This window comes from Somniosus microcephalus, chromosome 10 (genome assembly GCF_052327205.1).
Source record: "Somniosus microcephalus isolate GS21.2 chromosome 10, FLI_Smic_1.0, whole genome shotgun sequence".
NCBI lineage: Eukaryota > Metazoa > Chordata > Chondrichthyes > Squaliformes > Somniosidae > Somniosus > Somniosus microcephalus.
In genome coordinates this window covers 63,867,928-63,888,838 of record NC_140996.1, presented here as the reverse complement: position 1 = coordinate 63,888,838, position 20,911 = coordinate 63,867,928, and the positions used below count along the sequence as shown (strand labels likewise).

Sequence of the window (20,911 nt, the reverse complement as noted above, 5' to 3'; positions counted from 1 at the left end):
ATGCGTGGGCAATCAAGTGAGCGGTAAGTGATAAAACTGGAGGCAGTCAGGAGGGGACAGGAGTTGGAGTCCTTAGGACTTGATGGATGGGAGAGGGGGTGGAAGGATAGACAACCTTGAGCAGTGAATCTGAGCTGGAGGCACCACTTGAGGCCTGAATAGCCACTCTGGAGCCTTAGAAAAAGTGGGTGGGTTAGGAAAGTGTAACGAGAAAGGATTAATTAGCAATCTTGTTGTACGAGGCCCCTTGGGTCAGAGCGATCATAATATGATCGAAATCTTCATTAAGATGGAGAATGAAGTAGTTGACTTAGAAACTAGGGTCCTCAATTTAAATAAAGTAAACTACAATGGTCTGAGGAGCGAGTTGGGTAGGATTGATTGGGGAATGGCACTCAAAGGGTTGACGGTGGATAGGCAATGGCAAACATTCAAAGACCGAATGGATGAACTACAGAAGTTGTTCATCCCAATTTGGCATAAAAATAAAACAAAAAAGGTGACTCAACCGTGGCTAACAAGGGAAATTAGGGATAGCATAAGATCCAAGGAGAGCACATACAAATTGGCCAGAAAAAGAAATAATCCTGAGGATTGGGAGCAGTTTAGGATTCAGCAAAGGAGGACAAAGGGATTAATTAAGAAAGGGAAAATAGAATATGAGAGTAAGCTATCAGGGAACATAAAAACTGACTGTAAAAGCTTTTATAGATATGTAAAGAGAAAAAGATTGGTGAAGTCAAGCGTAGGTCCCTTGCAGTCAGAATCGGGGGAATTTATAATGGGGAGCTGTGGTGATTATTCCTTGATTAGTAAAAGTATTGTGATTCGTTGTTTGTTAACTGCCTTGGGATATGTGTTGTAATCTCATTGGTAGTTGATGATCACATGATGTGTTGTGGCTACCTTAAATTCAGTCCTTTTCTAGCTTAGTTGGGACTGGATGTGGAAAGATATGCTGCTGATTTTAAAGTTAATAAAGCCTAGCTTTGGAAGGCAAATCTATTCTTTATTTCAATTTATTAACTTTATGTTAGAATGGAGCGATATCTTCAACCAGAACGATTCAAGGCTGACCCCAATTCTGCTGGAGTGGATGATAAATGGAAACATTGGTATTGTACATTTAAAAACTTTTTCGGCGTGTTGGATCAAGAGGCTCTAAATAAGCTGAATATGCTGATCAACTACATTGACCCGGATGTATATAAATACATTTTGCACTGTAAAAGTTATGAAGAGGCTATTTCTACTTCGGAAAAGATTTTTGTTAAACCAAAGAATGAGGTATTTGCACGTCATCTTCTATCTGCCCGTAGGCAGCAGGTGGGAGAATCTTTGGATACTTATTTACAAGCACTTCGGTGCCTTAGTGTTGACTGTAATTATAAGGCTGTGACGGCTGAAGAATATAAGGACGAATCGGTACGGGATGCTTTTATTAATGGATTACTGTCTAGATCAATTCATCAGCGGTTGTTAGAAAATAAGGCTCTGGATCTTAAAAGTGCTTTTGAGCAAGCTTCTACATTGGATGTGGCTCAGAGAAGTTCGGATTCTTATGCTCTTTTTAATCGGCCTGCGACTATGGTTTCGGCAGTTTCGGATGAAAAGGAATTATGTGGACTTAATGGGAGTAGTTTACTAGATTTTGAAACAGTTTCTACTTTGGCGGCCGTTGCCTCTAGGATTCAGAAGTGTTACTTTTGTGGGAATATCCGGCACCCTCGTCTGAAGTGTCCTGCTCGGGAGGCTGTGTGTAGTAAATGCGGCAAGAGAGGTCATGATGCACGTGTGTGCAAATCATCAGGTTCAATTACCTTCCCTTCTCCTGGTGTGGGAGGGTCTTCCTCCACTACCTCTTCTGTGACTATTCAGCCTTTAGATAGGGCGTTTATTGCATCAATTTCTGCTGCATTTGCTCATGGCCTAAACAAAGCTATAGTTACGGCTCAAGTTAATGGGTTGGAAGTGAAGGCCCTTATAGATACGGGCAGTACTGAGAGTTTTATAAGTCTTCAGTTTGCGAAGGAGAAGCATTTGAAAATTTCGCCTGTTACGTATCAGGTGTGTATGGCTCAGACGACCCTTACTTCACAAATAGCTGGTTGTTGCTTTGTGAAAATGGTTCTTCTAGGTAATACGTATACTGATATACGCCTATCTGTTTTGCCTAATCTCTGTGCGGATATTTTGATTGGACATGATGTGCTTCAGTTACACGAGTCTCTTAGTCTTTCATTTGGAGGGACTAAGCCACCTTTATCTATTTGTGGATTAACCTCTTTATCTATTCCTCCATTATCACTTTTTTCCAATTTGATGTCGGATTGTAAGCCAATTGCTACCAAGTCAAGAAGATATAGTAGTCAGGATAGAGAATTTATTAATTCTGAAGTTCAACGTCTCTTATTGGAAGGAATCATTGAACCTAGTTGTTCGCCTTGGCGAGCACAGGTAGTTGTCACGACTAATGAGAGACACAAGAAACGAATGGTGATAGACTATTCCCAAACTATTAATAGGTATACTCAATTAGACGCGTACCCTTTGCCTAAGATTGATGAGCTTATCAATAAAGTATCTCAGTATAAAGTTTTTAGCACTATTGATTTAAAGAGTGCTTATCATCAGATTCCTATTATTAAGAAGGACCATCCATATACGGCCTTTGAGGCTGGTGGAAAGCTGTATCAGTTTTGCCGAATACCATTTGGTGTTACTAATGGTGTTGCTTGTTTTCAACGGGCAATGGATGCTTTTATAAGTGATAACTCCCTCTCTGACACCTTTTCATACTTAGATGACATCACAGTGTGTGGCAAATCAAGGGTGGAGCATGATTCTAATTTAAAAAGATTCCTTCAAGCTGCGGAAAAAGTTGGTTTAACTTTTAACAAAGAGAAATGTATCTTTTCGACTACTGAGGTAAATCTATTGGGGTATATTATTTCGGGAAATAAGATTAAACCAGATCCAGAACGTCTGCGACCATTGATCGATTTACCTTGTCCTACTAATTCTAAGGCTTTGCAATGAGTTGTTGGACTGTTTTCTTATTATTCTAATTGGATTGCAAATTTTTCACAGAAGATCCGGCCTCTTATTCGGGTTACGACATATCCTCTATCATGGGAGGCCAGGACATGTTTTGAGAATTTTAAAAAGGATATTTTAGGAGCAGTTGTGCATTCCATTGATGAGCAGGTTCCCTTTGTGATTGAGACGGATGCTTCGGATTTTGCAATTGGGGCTACTTTGAACCAAAATGGAAGACCTGTGGCCTTTTTCTCACGTACTTTGAACAATAGTGAAAAAAGACATTCCTCAATAGAAAAAGAGGCATACGCAATAGTAGAAGCATTGCGTAAATGGAGACATTATTTATCGGGGCGACATTTCACATTGGTAACTGATCAAAAATCTGTGTCCTTTATGTTTGATGTTAAACATTTTGGAAAGATTAAAAATGATAAAATAATGAGATGGAGGATTGAGTTGGCATGTTACCATTTTGACATAGTTTATCGTCCGGGGAAGGATAATGTTGCTGCTGATGCACCGTCGAGGGCTTATTGTTCTGTGATTCACGGAGATACGCTTATTAATCTTCACAATGCCTTATGTCATCCTGGGGTTACGAGGATGATACACTTTGTACGCAGTAAGAACTTGCCTTTTTCAGTTGAAGACGTCAAGCAGATGACTTCATCATGTTCTATCTGTGCTCGGTGTAAACCAAATTTCTTTAAGCCTCAACGAGCTCATCTTATAAAGGCTACTTCTCCTTTTGAACGTTTGAGTGTTGATTTTAAGGGACCTCTTCCTTCAACTACTCAAAACCGATATATATTTACTGTTGTGGACGAGTTTTCAAGGTTCCCTTTTGCTTTTCCTTGTGCAGATGTATCAGCTGCTACAGTTATTAAATGTTTGACTCAACTTTTTGTCATCTTTGGGATGCCTGCGTATATCCATTCGGATCAGGGAAGTTCTTTTATGTCTTCCCAGTTGAAGGAATACCTTCAGAGTCGGGGAATTTCTACTAGTAGAACTACCCCGCATAATCCCCAGGGTAATGGACAGTGTGAACGATATAATGGGGTGATCTGGAAGGCAGTTATGTTGGCGTTGACCTTAAGAATACACAGTGGGAAATGGTGCTGCCTGATGCCCTGCATTCCATTAGATCATTGCTTTCAACGGCTACTAATGTGACCCCCCATGAAAGGCTCTTTAACTATCCGCGGAGATCTACTACGGGATATTCGGTACCTTCATGGCTTACTATGCAGGGACCTGTGTTGCTTCGACGTCATGTTAGATTGTCAAAATATGACCCCTTGGTGGAGGAGGTGGAGCTGTTGGAGGCAAATTCCCAATATGCTCATATTCGATTCCAAGATGGGAAAGAAAGTACTGTTTCAATTAAAGACTTGGCTCCTTGTGGGGGCCAGCCCTCTTCTGAGAATATTAATAATGGTTATGATTCGGATAATGTGGATGCTGTTACAGATACTACGAATATTTCCAATCCGATTGCAGATAATCATACTTCTATTAGTCAGCCTTTGATAGATGTTTATGACCGTCCTAGTTCATCTTCTGATGGGATTTCTAATCTGGAAACCATTGAGAATCGGGATATGGATAGCCTTCCTGTTGAAGATACTTCTGTGCCTTCTGGCGTGGGAGGGCAAGGAATTTCACCAAGGTTAAGAAGGTCGACACGAACAAGATATCCGGTCGACCGATTGAAAATGGACTTTTAAATTGATAGTAATGTTTTAAATATTGTTGAAATATTATAGTATATTGTTTTAGTTGAGAGATACTTAATACTTATGCGTAATGTTATTATTTGTTGTTGTTCATTTAGTATTGTGTTATGTAAATAGTTTTATTCTCGTGCATAGTTTAGTTGTAAATAATTAATTGTAAATTGTAAAAGTTATTAGGTTGGAGTATATTTTAAAAGGAAGGGTGAATGTGGTGATTATTCCTTGATTAGTAAAAGTATTGTGATTCGTTGTTTGTTAACTGCCTTGGGATATGTGTTGTAATGTCACTGGTAGTTGATGATCACATGATGTGTTGTGGCTACCTTAAATTCAGTCCTTTTCTAGCTTAGTTGGGACTGGATGTGGAAAGATATGCTGCTGATTTTAAAGTTAATAAAGCCTAGCTTTGGAAGGCAAATCTATTCTTTATTTCAGGAGCAAAGAAATGGTAGACCAACTAAATACATATTTTGGTTCTGTCTTCACAAAGGAGGACACAAATAACCTCCCAGAAATACCACAGAACATAGGATCTGATGAAAGGGTGGAAATGAAAGAAATCAGTATTTGTAGGGAAATGGTGTTAGGAAAATTGATGGGACTGAAGGCCGATAAATCCCCAGGGCCTGATAATCTACATCCCAGGGTACTTAAGGAAGTGGCCCTAGAAATAGTAGATGCATTTCTGGTCATCTTCCAGAACTCGATAGACTCTGGAACAGTACCCATGGATTGGAGGGTAGCTAATGTTATCCCACTATTCAAAAAAGGTGGCAGAGAAAAAGCGGGGAATTATAGACCAGTAAGCCTGACATCAGTAGTGGGGAAAATGCTCGAGTCCATTATAAAAGATGTAATAGCAGAGCACTTGGAAAGCAGTGACAGGATCGGACAAAGTCAACATGGATTTACAAAAGGTAAATCATGCTTGACTAATCTACTGGAATTTTTTGAGGATGTAACTGGTAAAATAGATAAGGGAGAACCAGTGGATGTGGTGTATTTGGACTTTCAGAAGGCTTTCGATAAGGTCCCGCATAAGAGGTTAGCGTGCAAAATTAAGGCACATGGGATTGGAGGCAAGGTTTCGACTTGGATAGAGAACTGGTTGGCAGACAGAAAGCAAAGAGTTGAAATAAACAGGTCGTTTTCCGAGTGGCAGGCAGTGACTAGTGGGGTACCGCAAGGATCGGTCCTAGGACCCCAGCTGTTCACAACATATATTAATGATCTGGACGAGGGAATTGGATGTAATATCTCCAAATTTGCAGATGACACAAAGCTTGGTGGGAGGGTATGCTGTGAGGAGGATGTCATGAAACTCCAGTATGATTTGGACAGGTTGGGTGATTGGGCAGAAACATGGCAAATGCACTATAATGTGGATAAATGTGAGGTTATCCACTTTGGTGGCAAAAACAAGAAGGCAGATTATTATTTGAATGGCAATAGATTGGGAGAAGGGGAAGTGCAAAGAGACCTGGGTGTTCTTGTGCACCAGTCGCTGAAGGTAAGCATGCAGGTGCAGCAGGTGGTTAAGAAGGCAAATGGTATGTTGGCCTTCGTAGCAAGAGGTTTCGAGTACAAGAACAAGGATGTCTTGCTGCAGTTGTACAGGGCCTTAGTGAGACCGCACCTTGAGTATTGTGTGCAGTTTTGGTCACCTTACCTGAGGAAGGACGTTCTTGCCATGGAGGGAGTGCAGCGAAGATTCACCAGGCTGATACCTGGGATGGCAGGAATGACGTACGAGGAGAGATTGTGTCAATTGGGCTTATACTCACTGTAGTTTAGAAGATTGAGAGGGGATCTCATCGAAACCTATAAAATTCTGTCAGGTCTGGCCAGACTAGATGTAGGAAGGATGTTTCTGATGGCCGGGGAGTCCAGAACCAGGGGTCATAGTCTAAGGATAAGGGGTAAGCCATTTAGGACTGAAATGAGGAGGAATTTCTTCACCCAGAGAGTGGTGAACCTATGGAATTCTCTGCCACAGAGGGTGGTGGAGGCCAGTTCATTAAATATATTCAAGAAATGTTGGATATATTTCTTGAGGCTAAAGGGATCAAGGGATATGGTGAGAAGGCAGGGACAGGGTACTGAATTTGGATGATCAGCCATGATCACATTGAATGGCGGAGCAGGCTCGAAGGGCCGAATGGCCTACTCCTGCTCCTATCTTCTATGTTTCTATGTTTTGCCTTAAGGTTCAAGCTGCTAACAGCTGTGGCGGCAAAATCAACAATAACAGAATTGCAGCCCAACAGCGGAAGAAATATTTATCTCAGGGCACAATTTAAAAAATATATATTTTTAAGGTGCAAAATAAAGGATTATTTTATATCTCCTGGAGTGAAGCCAGGTAGTCTGGTTATCTGGAAACTTACTCACCTAAAAGGACGCTTTCAGTATGGTGACAAACACAGAGAAACAACTCAGAGATTTGGTTCACAGAGCCAAATTGTCTAATTATAGATTGTGTCAAACAAAATCCATTAAAATGTGGACATATGAGGGCCAATTTACATATAGAGCTTCAGGAGATATAAAACAATCCTTTATTCTACTCCTTAAGAATATATATATGCATCAGGCAGGCAGTGGGTGGAGCAATCACATTGTCCACTTGATGGCGTTAGTGAAAGGCATGAATCATTTTTGTGCTCGAGCCTCATTTGAATGGAATCGGTGAGCTGCTGATCAGGGTGGGGAGGGGACAGAATTTTGGCAGCTCCTTCACAGAACTGAGTCGGGAGTCGGTGCTTGAAGGCGGGTAGGAAAACCTGATCTTGTTTTTGGCATTTAGGAGTGGCCTCCAGTGGTAGGACCACCCATATGTACTCCAAAGTTGCATCGAAGTCATACAACCGGTGTAGATGCCTGATTTAGATATTGAAATAAGGCTTCCGCCTGTTTTGGGTGGGAGCATTGGTCACCCATTTAAAGGGCCACTCGAAAATTTGAGGGGTCATGTTAACCTAACATGTCAATGGAGAGTAAAATTGGGCAGGCTGTCAAACTTTCGTTTGACCTGATCCCGCCAGTATCGGTTAGGTTAAGATGACATCCAAAAAAACATAACAGGGAGTCAAGTTGAGCAGACAGGAAATTCATGCGGATGTAAGATTTTTAATAAGATATAGATACATAGAATATATATATATATGGTAAACTCTAAAACTCTTAGGCATAAACAGGGATACATTTCCATTAAGTTTGATTGAACACTTGACAATGATTGTATTTATTTTGAAAGTTCCATTGCAACAAGTTTTGTGCTATCTAAATAATAAACAGTCAAGAAGTAATGCATTTTCTTTTTCTTGTAACTAAATAACCAGCTAAAACTTGCCAAAAGATTTAAAATATGTTTTTCACTTAACAGTAAATCATTCATTGATGTAGTACTCAACTCTGCATGTTTTTACCAAATTAAACACTGAGGGGGAGAAATTGGGTATAGCCCCGTTTGGGGCGCTAGTTCTGGCGAAGCGCAAAGCCTAGCACTAGTTGCGATTTAGCGCCACCTGGCGCAATATTGGGTCATTGCGCCCCTGAGGGTGATTGCGGCGCTAAATCAGGCACTGCACGAGGCTCTTAAGGCGCTAACCGGGGGGTGCAACCCAATTTAGCGGCGGTGGGGCACAGCGCAGGTGCTTTCAATAATCACTTTCCCTGAGACACACTGGTGCCGGCCAGCTCTTAAAGGGGCAGGTCAATTGGCATCACCAGACACACTCACTGCCTTGTAGGCCTTCAAAGCGGTGGGAGCCTACCTGTGGCGCACCAGCCTAGCAAGAAATGGAAAGGATGTGGCAGAGGGCGGAACGCCTCACTGATGGGGCATTGGATGTTTTGGCACAGTGGAATCAAGGCCAAGGAAGATGGTCGGAATGTGATTTATGTTTTGGACAGTTTCCCGGGTGTGAGAGTCAGTTATGTGTCAGTGTATTAGTTTTGCTTTCTGTTGCCATAGCTTTCTCATGTTTGAAGGAACCACATTTTGTGTAATGAAACACTTTCTTCATTTACAATGGCCATGCCTTCCATTTACATGCATCTTGCCCTTCACAGGCTTGGGGGTATCAGACCGGTTCCATTCCTGTTCTTGGAATGGCAGCAAGCATTCCGTGAGAGGGGCCTAGAAGCTACTTCTGATCAGCCTCTGATGCGCAGCCTGAGAAGAGCCGCTCACGTAGAAGTTCAGGCCAGCAGGCATCTTCTCAGCCACCAACAGAGATGTCCTGCACCTTATCTGAGGCTGCAGATCTGGCTGAAGCAGCTGGCACAGCTCAGTCACCACCTCCTTTCTAAATCTCAGCCTTCTGACACACTGCTCCTGTGGCATGTTCATGTAGGAAAACTGCTGTCAGAAAACCCTGCCAGCGTAAGGTCTGCTGTGGCGACGTCCGTTGGCCCTCCTCCGTCTGGCCATGCCCGCCCCCCTCTCCCAGCGTCTCAGTGCCCTTTCCAGATGATTCAGCAGCAGGATGTTCCCCTCCAATGCAGCCCCATAATAAGTGCCCACAGGAAGGTTCCCCGTTGTCAAGGCTCACCAACAGCAAGGTGATGGTCAGAAGGCTGAAGATCATCTGCCTGCGCTGGCTCAGTTGTCAAATGGCTCTCACTGTGCAGCTCAGCAACTCTTTGTAGCTCTCGAGGAAGTTGTGCTCCAAAAATGGCTGCCGATTTTAAACCACACCAGTCCCCTTTAAATAACGCTCCTCCAGCCCGAGAGCGACTTGGTAAGGTCCAGGTAAGCTGTCACTAGTGGCGCCAGGCGCTACGGAGGGGGGCGCCACTGAATTTCCAGTCCGGGGCACCCAAAAGGCATTGCATACTCAAATGACATCATAATCAGCCTGCGCCCATGAGCGGGCGCTAAGATTTAGCGCCAGCCCTAAATGCATGCTCAATATGGGGCGAGGCGCTAGGCGCCTTGCGCCTGCCCAGGCATTGGCTAACGCCCCACTTCTCGGCCTCTTTAGGCGTTAATCGGTGGCGCAACCAACCGAATTTCTCCCCCTGAGGAATTGAAATATAATATTCTTGAAAACAAGAAAATGAGTTGCATCAAAATATCAATAGTTAACACAGAATGATCTATTTTTCCATAAAGCTATGTATAGACAAAAATATTCCATCAGGTAAAAAAAAATTCTAAAATATTGTTTTAAGGCAAATGTTATATATTTTTGTAAATTAAAGGAAATTTTCTTATGGACTGAAGTTGATTAAAGTAATCATATCTTTATCTTATTTGTGGGTTGTTTTTTTATTAAACATATGCATTCTTATCAAATTGCTTTGGTGGGATCCCTGTGTTCCTAGTTGACCTCATGTCTTCTGCAACATTGTGTGCCTTTGTCCGAGAAGAAAAAACAGATGCTGTAGCACTGTAGCCATAACCCACTCTGAAAGAAAAATATATAAAGTTGGTATGTCCAGTAATCAATTTGATTCCATATTAAAGCTCTGAATTTAATTTACCTATAAAAATCATATTTCAGCTGTCTTGTTTTGACTGTTCTTGCACTGATCCCAATTACATCAATCATAGTGATGATGGCAAATTTGCAATGCTAGTTCCTGGTTCCTTGGTAGAGAAATTAGGAAGTTGTTTTTCCAAAGTTACTTCATCATAACTGACAAATCTCTCATTCTTAAAACAATAGTGCTTCTGAACTTTATGTCTTTCCTCCAGCTTCCTCTCCCTCTTCAAAGGCACTGACTTATGCTGCAGTACACCCTCCAGTACTTCACCCAAGTGACCATTCTTCATGTGTGAGCTCAGACACATTTGGCAGGTTAGTTACCATGGTGGACATCGCACCCGAGGCAAGTCCTGTCCTCGTCCAACAGCTACATGTATGCAGTAACATCAGGAGCACTTGGATGGTGATTAGGAGGTAGAAACCCTGGCTGATGTTTTTTTCTATCCCTCAATAATCAGCACTGAGGCCAATTGCAGCACCCCGTCATCACACTGAGATCAGTTAATTCAGCATACACTGAAGTTCAAACCTGGGAACCTTCTAAGTCCAAAATGGTTCAGTTCCACACTTATCAACTTTGCCATCACGGGGCGTGCTTCTGAACTCTTACACAAAATTAATTACTATTTTACAATTCTTTCCAGTTTACAGCGTAATTGTACATGGCTTAATGTATATGTATTCTTTGTATCAGCTACCTCAGTCCAATTAGCAAATGCTCGTGTAAAGAGACAGTTGTGATAATTATCTTGCCACAGCTTATTGTATTACACAACATTGCAAAGCAATGTAAAACAGTAGAGGACAGCAAAGGAAGTTGTTGACAACAAACATACTTTAAAATTGGTAGAATTTATTTTGAACACACATTTCCTATGTCTCATTGTTTGAACTTTAGGTACAATGCTGCAAATTAAATAAAAGTTTCAAATCAACAATGATATAAGTTCACTCAGGGATTTAACTCCTCCCCCGCCAAAGCAGTAAGACCTTGGAAGATATGAGGAGAATGACCATTCAGGTTTTAGGGTACAACTTTATTTCACTCTTAGCATTATGCCTGAAAAGCAAAAGATGAAAAACAAAGCGGACTGTATTTTCTGATCAGATCTGGGGTACAAAGATGAATGGCAAGATAGGTGGTTCCATGCGACTGAGGTGAAAATGAAATCATAGCATCACGAGCGCCATTTTCCTGTTATTACCACCTAATCTCCACTCTCATCTTGTCCATCTAAAACAGGTGTCCAGGGTTGCTAGGTGCACAGCAGAAGGCGGAAGAGAATTTTAGACTTGCTTTGTGTTGTGTATGTACCTTTAAGGGAATAACTGGTCTTAGACTGCAGTACCGGCAGTGACCACGCCTGTATAAAAGGCCCTAGCAGGCTTCTGTAGTTTCAGTTTCAAGCTGCCTCTTGTTCAGTAAAGTACCTGTTAAACTGTTCTCCCGAAGTCCGTGTATTATTGAGGCGCGGACTTTACAGTGGCGACGAGTAAGTTCGAACTCACCTGCAGTGTGGCATCATCTCACGGGGATCTCGCCTGAAAGGAAGGTCCTGGAAGGTCGTAGTCTGAGCAACGGGCGTCGACCGAGGGCAACCGCCCAAAGAATCCATCGGTGTTTGGAGAATTGCAGGAGACACTGTGGTTCCAGCGAATCGTGCTGGTAGCAGGTAGCGCGCTGACCCTTCCGGACTGCGGCGGGCTCAAGCTCGATCGAGCGGCTCTAGAAATTGGGCCGCGCAGCATCGCCGGGAAAAGAAAACAAGAGAGAGAGGGTGGAGCGCACAGGGCGCGGTCGGTGCTCGAGAACAGGACAGCGGCGAGAAACTAAACGGGGGGGAAGGAAAGCGAGGCGCGCCGAAGCTGCGGGTCGCCGCCATTACCCCGTAGAACGCTAGGAGCAGCATGGCAGTAAGGGGAAGAAGCAAAAGCGCGGGAGGCGCCATTTTATCCCGTTGGGGAAGAAGCAAAAGCGCGGGAGGCGCCATTTTATTCCATTGGGGAAGAAGCAAAAGCGCGGGAGGCGCCATTTTAAATCGCCCAAGATGCCGAAAAGTGGCAGTATCACTGCTTTCGACAACGAGGTAGAAGACTGGACCATGTATGTGGAAAGAATTGAAGTGTACTACAAGGCAAATGCGGTGGCCGATGGAAAGAGGGCGTCGGTATTATTAAATCTGATGGGTGCGAGTACGTACGGCCTATTGCGGAATTTAATTACCCCAGCTAAACCAATGGAGAAAAGTTTTGAGGAGATTGTTCATATCTTACAGGAACACCTAAGCCCTATACCACTGCTGATAGCAGAAAGATTCAAGTTCCATAAAAGAAACCAGCACAAAGATGAGAGCAATGCTGACTATCTTACGGAACTACGCAAGTTATCAAAGCACTGCCAGTTCGGAGCAGGACTGGCAGACACCTTACGGGATAAGTTTGTCTGCGGGCTCCAGAGTGAAGGAACCCAGAAGCGACTACTTTCAAAAAAGGACCTGACGCTAGAACAGGCTTTCAGCGTGGCAGTATCCTACGAAGCAGCAGCACGGGGAGCTGCGGAAATACAACAGAAGCCACAAGAATACAGCGCTAACGAAATGGCGTATGGAGCCGAAAAGTGCTATCACTGCAGCAGAACAACCCATGAGCAGAAGGACTGCTGGTTTAAAGACAAGATATGCAGGCAATGCGGGAAAATGGGACACATAGCAAGAGTCTGCAGGTCGGGAAAGAAGACCAACACGACAAGAACTACTAAGGAACAGTACAGGAAAGTAAAGAAACTGACAGATAGTAGTTCAGAAGATCAGGAGAGTGATAAGGACTCCGGGAGCAGGCGACTAAGTTGTTTAAAGTTAAACAACGTGATCGCAAAAGAAGATCACCGAACCATTTGGGTCACCCTCATGATAGCAAGATCCCCAGTGAAGATGGAATTTGTAGTGTATGTACCCGTCTATCTTTAAGGGAACTATTGAATGTAACCGTTCACCTTTAAGGGAACTACTTTAGGTGTGGCACTATTTGTTTGGCTTCTGTATACTGTAATACCGATAGTGACCACACCAGTATATAAGTGTTGCAGCAGGATTGCTGGGCAGATTCGCCCGGACCTTCGAATAGTAAAGACCTGTTTGTTTGTTACTTCTGAAGTCTGTGTATTTATTAACTGCACAACCCACAGACTTTACAGTGGCGACGAGTCTGATCGTACCCTGCGGCAAGATTACCAAAAGCAACGAAGAGCGTCGAAGAGAGACAACCGCCCTCGTCGTGCTACCAAAAGAAAACACGAGGCTGCAACAACAGAAAGCAGGAAGACTAACAACAAAAGCTGCATCAGCAACAGGCACTGACTACCCTTCTGCCACGGTGCGGAGTGAGCCGACCAGCAGGAAACAAGGCGGCCGAAGAGACTGTGAGTAGGGGAAGGTGTAGAAGTATCCGGAGGATAAGGGCAGAGCACTCGACCTCGGTCGAGGGGGAGCTGTGCCGGCCAAAAGTCGGGTCCAACGGCGTCGGGTGACAGCCGGACCGCGATCGGCGGAAAAAATCCGGGCAGCGACCGCAGCGCTGAGCCTGCGAGTAGGCGCGGGAAGAGAAACCCAGCCGCAGCCGGGGAGGGAAACACCGGTCTGCGAGAGGGCTGGGGAGGCGAACGGGAACCGTGCGGGTGAGAGCCGGGTGCGGAGAGAGAGACTGCGAGGAGCCAGTCCAGCGGCTGAGCTGTTCTCCACCAACGGGGTACTCAGAGCCGGCAAAACCGAACGTGCGGGAGTGGGTGAGAGACACAGCCGAAAACGGGGTGCGAGACTGCGCGAGAGCCAGTCCAGCGGCTGAGCTGTTCTCCACCAACGGGGTACCCAGGGCCGGTAACACCGAACGTGCGGGTGAGAGAGCGACAGAGCCGGGTATGGAGAGAGAGACTGCGCGAGAGCCAGTCCAGCGGCTGAACTGTCCTCCGTTAACGGGGTGTACCCAGCGCCGGTAGAGCCGTGCGGGCGGGAGGAAAAGACATAGCCGAGTAAGGGGAGCTGTGCGGTAGCCAGCCAGCGGCTGAACCTGTCCGCTGTGGGGGAAGCGTACCCCTTCCACCGGGAAGAAACGCGGGAAGCCGCCATTAGGCGGAGAAGACGCCAGAAGCGGGAAACCGCCATTGAAGGGGGCGGGGCGAGAAAGGAAGAGCGGGAAACCGCCATTTTCACGGGAAAACCGCCATCTTGATTGACATACCGCCATTGAAGTGGGCGGGGAGAGAAGGAAAGAGCGGGAAACCGCCGATTTCGTGGGAAAACCGCCATCTTAGAAACAAACAAGTAAATAAGAATACTTAAAGAAATACTGGTGCTGCTCCCAAGGGAAGAAAGATGCCTAAGCGAGGGAATATTAACGATTTAATTCTGAAATAGAAGACTGGGCCACGTACGTGGAACGCATAGAGATCTATTGCGAAGCCAACAAAATAGAGGAAGACGACAAGGCGATAACATTGCTAAACTCGATGGGGGCAAAAACATACGGGCTCTTGAAGCATCTAATAGCACCAAATAAACCAGCGGATCAGACCTTCGAAGAGATTGTGGCTGTGCTGAAGGACCACTTGAACCCCACACCGCTGATGCTGGCTGAACGATTCAAGTTCTACGCAAGAACGCAGAAGAAAGACGAAAGCAATGCGGAATACTTGGTCGAACTGCGTAGGCTAGCGAAATACTGCCAGTTCGGAGGGAATCTGACAGAAGCGCTGCGGGACAAGTTCGTATGCGGATTGTCCAAAGAAGGGACGCAGAAGCGACTACTGGAAGAGAACGACCTCACACTGGACAGGGCTGTCCTTATAGCTGCATCGCACGAAGCCGCAGCGAAAGGAACGGCGGAAATGCAACTAAAGGCGGCGGCACTCGGGGTGGACCAAATTACTTCAAGCACAACAAAATGCTACCGTTGTGGGAAGACAACGCATGACCAGAATCAATGCTGGTTTAAGAACCAAGAGTGTAGGAAATGTGGCAAACTGCGTCACGTCGCGAAGGTATGCCGGTCCGGGAAAAAGACCAATAATCAAAGGAAGCCACCCCAAGAAAAGTACAACAAGGTACACAAGGTGGCTGAGAAGAGTTCAGACGAACAGAATTCAGACTCAGACCCAAACAACCAGGAGCTGGGTAGTCTGAGAATCCACAATGTGGGTAAAGAAACGGATCTACAGACCATCTGGGTCATACTAAAAATAGCTGGAGTCCAAGTAAGAATGGAGCTGGACACTGGATTAGCTCTATCAGTCATCAACCGAAGGGACTACCACCGGCTATTCTCTCACATACCTTTAAGAAATACCAAGTTCGTATTACAGACATACACGGGGCATAACGTATACCCCGTGGGGAAAATAAGAGTCAAGGTGAGAGATAGGGGTAAAGAACACCCAAGAATGAACTTGTACGTATTACCTGAGGGAGGACCACCGCTTCTAGGACGGGAGTGGATTAAGAAAATAGACATGGAAGGGCATTACCTAAAAGCCATGATGAGGGAGGACTCGGTGCAAGCTATTAGCTCAGATTCTGAAATGGATGATGATAAGACCAATTCGAATATGGAAGACAAGGCAAAAAGGGACTTGCCGATGATGGGGAAGAAAACGAAGACATGCAGAAGGACTTATGTTACCAAGAAGAATAAAGCTGCAGAGCAGAACTCCAGGTTGACAGAGAATTCTGAGCCTGTTCAAGCAAAGGATTCATCCAGGACGGAAGAACACCGAGCTCGGACGCAAACTTATGTCAAAGTACGACAACAATTAGAGCAGTTGAGTGACCGTCTCGTACAAGAGATGAAAAATATGGAAAAGTTCTGGGACACCGAATGGGAGAACCTGGAAAGACTACAGAGACAGCTAGCTCAAGCAGAGAGCGACCATAGAGCCATCGTGGTCAAATACCAATCACATTCCCCTGATGCTGTTCAGGAACTAGAATATTTACAGAATGAACCAAAGGAAGAGGAATCTTCAGGGAGCCAGGATTTTATTCCAGTTCTTCTCTACGACTCCTTACAAGCAGAGTGTGAGAAGTTGAAAGAACAGTATGAACAGGCCCAGGCTACAATTCTGGAGGGGGTTAACTCGGCAGCCTCCAAAAAGCTAGTTCCAGTAGAAGCTTATGAACAACTAAAGGTTGAACATGAGCAAGAAGTCCAAAGGCTGCAGGAAATTCTTGATGAGCTCAAGGCCAAGACAGACTCATCGATAGAAGCTCCATCCATAGATGAGCAATTAGAGGTGAAAATCATGGCAGAGCATGAAAGACAGGATGTCCAAGAACTTATAAAAACATTGAAGGACACCCAAGACAAATATGAGGCGGCAATGACCGAGGTTCAACAACTTGAAGAACAGATTCAACTGGGAACCCTTTCAGTGGAAGAACAGGACACTGTAAGAATGGTCCCTGAACATGAACTGGAGAGCATCGGGGCGCAACTTTTCCGAGCGCTGGAAGCCAAAGTTCAAGAGGAACGTAAGGTGGAAGTATTGGAGAAAGAGGTGGATGAAATGGAGAAGACTCTGATCCACCGTGTTCCCAGGGAAGAGTTAACGGTCAGCCAACTCCTTCATATGCTGCAGGACAAGACTCTGCAAGGGGAACAATCTGAACACGAGCTTCACTCTTCAGGGGGAACGAGTTCGGAGCTCTCAAAAGTCACGGAGATAGCTGAGGTGGCAACACAAATTTTACAAGGATGCCAAAAGTACGTTGAATCACGTCAAGGTGAACAGAAGAATGTGGAAACCGTTACTGCAGTAGAAGGGTTAAATAGCCTGATAACGCAATTACCGATGGAAAGGAGGGTATTGAACTCACAAATGAGGTCCGTCGTGAAGGAATGGCAGATAACCCAGGAAGAGCGGGATGAATATGAATGCATGCAGAAGGCTTTTCAAGAAAGATGTTTAGGGAAGGAACCACCGTCAGCTAACGTCCAGACGGGTGAGGAGGAAGAAGAAGTCTCTCTAGCGGGCCTAACTCAGGACGAACCTGAATATTACCATGACCTGTTGAGTGACACTGAATATTATGAGGATGTGGTCTGCCCAGCTTGTGATGAAAACTCTCAAAGTGCTGAAATCCGGATGAAGCACTTAAGGTCTAAGGAACATAGAGAATTGGTGGCACTACAGCTGGCAGCCGAGAAAGGAGCTCCGAGAGTTTCAAAAAGGCAGAAAAGAAAAAGAAGAAGCAGAAGATAATAACTGTCTAAAATATTAGCACTTCTACCATTCCAGGCGGGACATTACGAAAGGAGCTAAATCAGTTGGAAAACTGGAAAATGTCAAGACAGCCAGTTGGTTGTAAAAGTCCGCACTGCTGGTTCAACAGGACGAAAGTTCAAGCTGTTACGTCAAGAAAAGGCTATGGAGGAGTCACGCTAGCCAGGTGAACCGGCTACACCAAAGAAATGTTGTTCGGAACGAGTCAAGATCAGAGACTGAATCTATGAACTGTTTCCGCAGAGACTGAACCTGTGAACTGTTTCCACCAAGATTATATTTGTAAATTGTTTTATATGACATTGACTCCACCGAGATTATAGCTGTAATTTGTTTTATAGGAAGTTGAAGATATGTATGTTTAACGGGGACTCTGTAAGTAATAAGCTAAAAAAGGAGGATTGTAGTGTATGTACCCGTCTATCTTTAAGGGAACTATTGAATGTAACCGTTCACCTTTAAGGGAACTACTTTAGGTGTGGCACTATTTATTTGGCTTTTGTATACTGTAATACCGATAGTGACCACACCAGTATATAAGTGTTGTAGCAGGATTGCTGGGCAGATTCGCCCGGACCTTCGAATAGTAAAGACCTATTTGTTTGTTACTTCTGAAGTCTGTGTATTTATTAACTGCACAACCCACAGACTTTACAGAATTGGACACAGGATCAGCCCTAACTGTCATGAATCGATGAGACTATGAGCGGCTATTCTCACACATACCCTTAAAGGACACGTCCATTGTATTGAAGACATACATGGGGCAAAAGGTCTACACCAGAGGTAAAATAAGGGTGCCAGTTGAATATAACGGAAAGGAAACACAGAAACTATACATGTATATACTACGAGATGGAGGACCACCATTATTGGGACGTGAATGGATCCGAAGACTACAATTGGATTGGCATTCCATTCTGGCACTAACTGTGACTGACAAAAAAGATGATGACGTCGCACCTGGACGTCTGTCACAAATTCTATCTGACGCTGAAGAGGTGTTCCAACAAGGACTTGGGACTCTAAAAGGAGTAAAGGCAACCATAAAGATTGGGGATAACGCAACCCCAAAATTTTTCAAGGCCAGACCGATGCCATACGCGATACGCCCAGCTGTGGAAGCTGAACTGGAGAGTCTGGAGCGTTCGGGGGTGCTGTCTAAGGTGGACTGGAGTGAGTGGGCCACACCCATCATTCCTGTAATGAAGAAAGCATTGAGGAGCATGCCTGGGGAGCCAAGGAAGGTTCGCATCTGTGGGGACTTCAAGGTGACGGTGAACCCAGTCCTGCACACAGTACAGTATCCGCTTCCGCGGATAGCAGGTATTTTCGCCTCACTATCTGGAGGGAAACGTTTTACAAAGATTGACCTGGCTCAAGCGTATCTACAAATGGAGGTGGAAGAAGCATCTAGGAAATACCTCACGATAAACACTCACAAAGTACAATTGACTGGTATTTGGGGTAGCATCGGCCCCGGCTATGTGGCAGAGGCAATGGAGCAAGTCCTGCAAGGGATCCCGGGGACCCAGTGTTATTTGGACGACATCCTGGTTACGGGCGAAAATGACAATGAACACCTTGCCAACCTGGAACAGGTGCTCACGAGATTGCAGGAATATGGGCTACGAGCCAACCGTCCCAAATGCGAGTTCTTCAGGAGACAAATCTCGTATTGTGGCCACATGATTGATGAGGAAGGGTTGCATAAGTCGCCGGACAAGATTGAGGCTGTAGTCAAGGCTCCAGCACCGGAAAATGTGTCGCAACTGAGGTCGTTCCTCGGGTTGGTGAACTACTACCATAAGTTCTTGCCGAATTTATCTACAATTCTGCACCCACTGAACGCCCTCCTTCAAACTGGTGTAACATGGAAATGGAGTGATGAGTGTAAGCGTGCCTTTCAGGAATGTAAATGCCAAATCACTTCAAAAGAAGTATTGGCCCACTACAACCCAACACTACCGATTCGGTTGGCATGTGATGCGTCACCTTACGGCATTGGAGAGGTGCTGTCACACAAATTCCGTGACGGTTCAGAGAGGCCAATAGCCTTTGCATCGCACTCGCTAACCTCAGCCGAGCGTAACTACGCCCAGATTGACAGGGAGGCCCTTAGCCTGGTGTGGGGGGTGAAGAAGTTCAATCACTATCTGCACGGGCAGAAATTCACCCTACTGACTGATCATCATCCCCTGGTCTCAATTTTTAACCCAAAGAAGGGCGTTCCGGTGATGACGGCGCAACGGCTGCAAAGATGGTCACTTTTTCTAGGGGCACATCAGTATGACATAGAGTACAAAGGTACAAAACAACATGGAAACGCTGATGGGCTGTCGCGCCTACCGTTGCCTATGGCAGAAGAAGCACCTGCAGTGGACCCTGTGGAGATATTCCATGCGACCATAGTCGAATGTTTGCCTGTTACAAACGCAAGTCATAGAGTCATAGGGCTAGATTTTCAGTTGCTTGCGCCAGCAGTTAGCGCCTTAAGAGAAGTGATTTCCGGGCGCTATGCGTGTAGCGCCCGGGCGCAGCGCAGTTTGCGCCCCGCCCCAAATTAAGTTGCCCGTTAGCGCCGGCGCAAAGTTTAGCGCCCGCCCGGATGCGCGCGCAGAAAATGACGTCACATCCTCGTGCAACGCCCTTTGGCCGCCCCGATTGCAAACTTCAGTCGGACCGCCCCATTGTGCGGCGGGCGGCCGGAGCGTTTGGAAAAAGGAACGCAACACAACCAGCGCGGGCCCCGGGGGGCGCTAATTAAAGGGAACGTCCTCTCCAGTATAAAGGGCATCCTTTTTTCAGAAAACAGTCTTGTGCAACGCATTTCTGGAGACACAACAAGGAGGATAGCTAACTGGTTTCAAGCAGCAAGAGCCAGGTATTTTTGGACTCAGGCAACAGCGCTGCAAGTGGCCATTTGGAAATTAGAGTGTTTGCCAGGATTTGATGGGGGTTGCATGGGGTGCCAACGCGGAGCTGCAGCTCCATGTCCGTAGGGCTCGCAGACGCATTGTGAGAGGGGCAGCCCTGGCTAGAGGCAGAGGGGGCTACAGGCGTCGGCCACGTAGGCCTTACCCAGTCAGGCTATACCGCCAGCAGCGCTCCTACCTAAACATGAGTGCCGCGCGATGTGTTAAAAGGCTCCGATTCCGAAAGGGGGTGATTGCAGAGATCTGCCACCTGCTTCGCCGAGATCTGCGGCCAAAGCTCAGGTGCAGGACGTCTCTGTCGGTGGAAGTGAAGGTGACGGTGGCATTGAACTTCTATGCCACCGGCTCCTTCCAATACGCTGCTGGGGACATAGCAAACATCTCCCAGTACGGCGCGCATCGCTGCATCCGCCAGGTGACCGAAGCACT

The 20,911-nt window shown here is 45.5% G+C and overlaps 1 long non-coding RNA gene across 1 annotated transcript in view; it reads right to left on the bottom strand.

Annotated features, from left to right (window-relative positions):
- Positions 1-7,894: 7,894 nt before the first annotated feature.
- The window catches only part of LOC147111527 (uncharacterized), a 31,219-nt gene continuing 18,202 nt past the window's right edge, over positions 7,895-20,911 (bottom strand). Inside the window, exon 2 of the long non-coding RNA XR_015079706.1 lies at positions 7,895-10,195. This is a non-coding gene — a long non-coding RNA (uncharacterized LOC147111527). The remainder of the gene's footprint in view (positions 10,196-20,911) is intronic.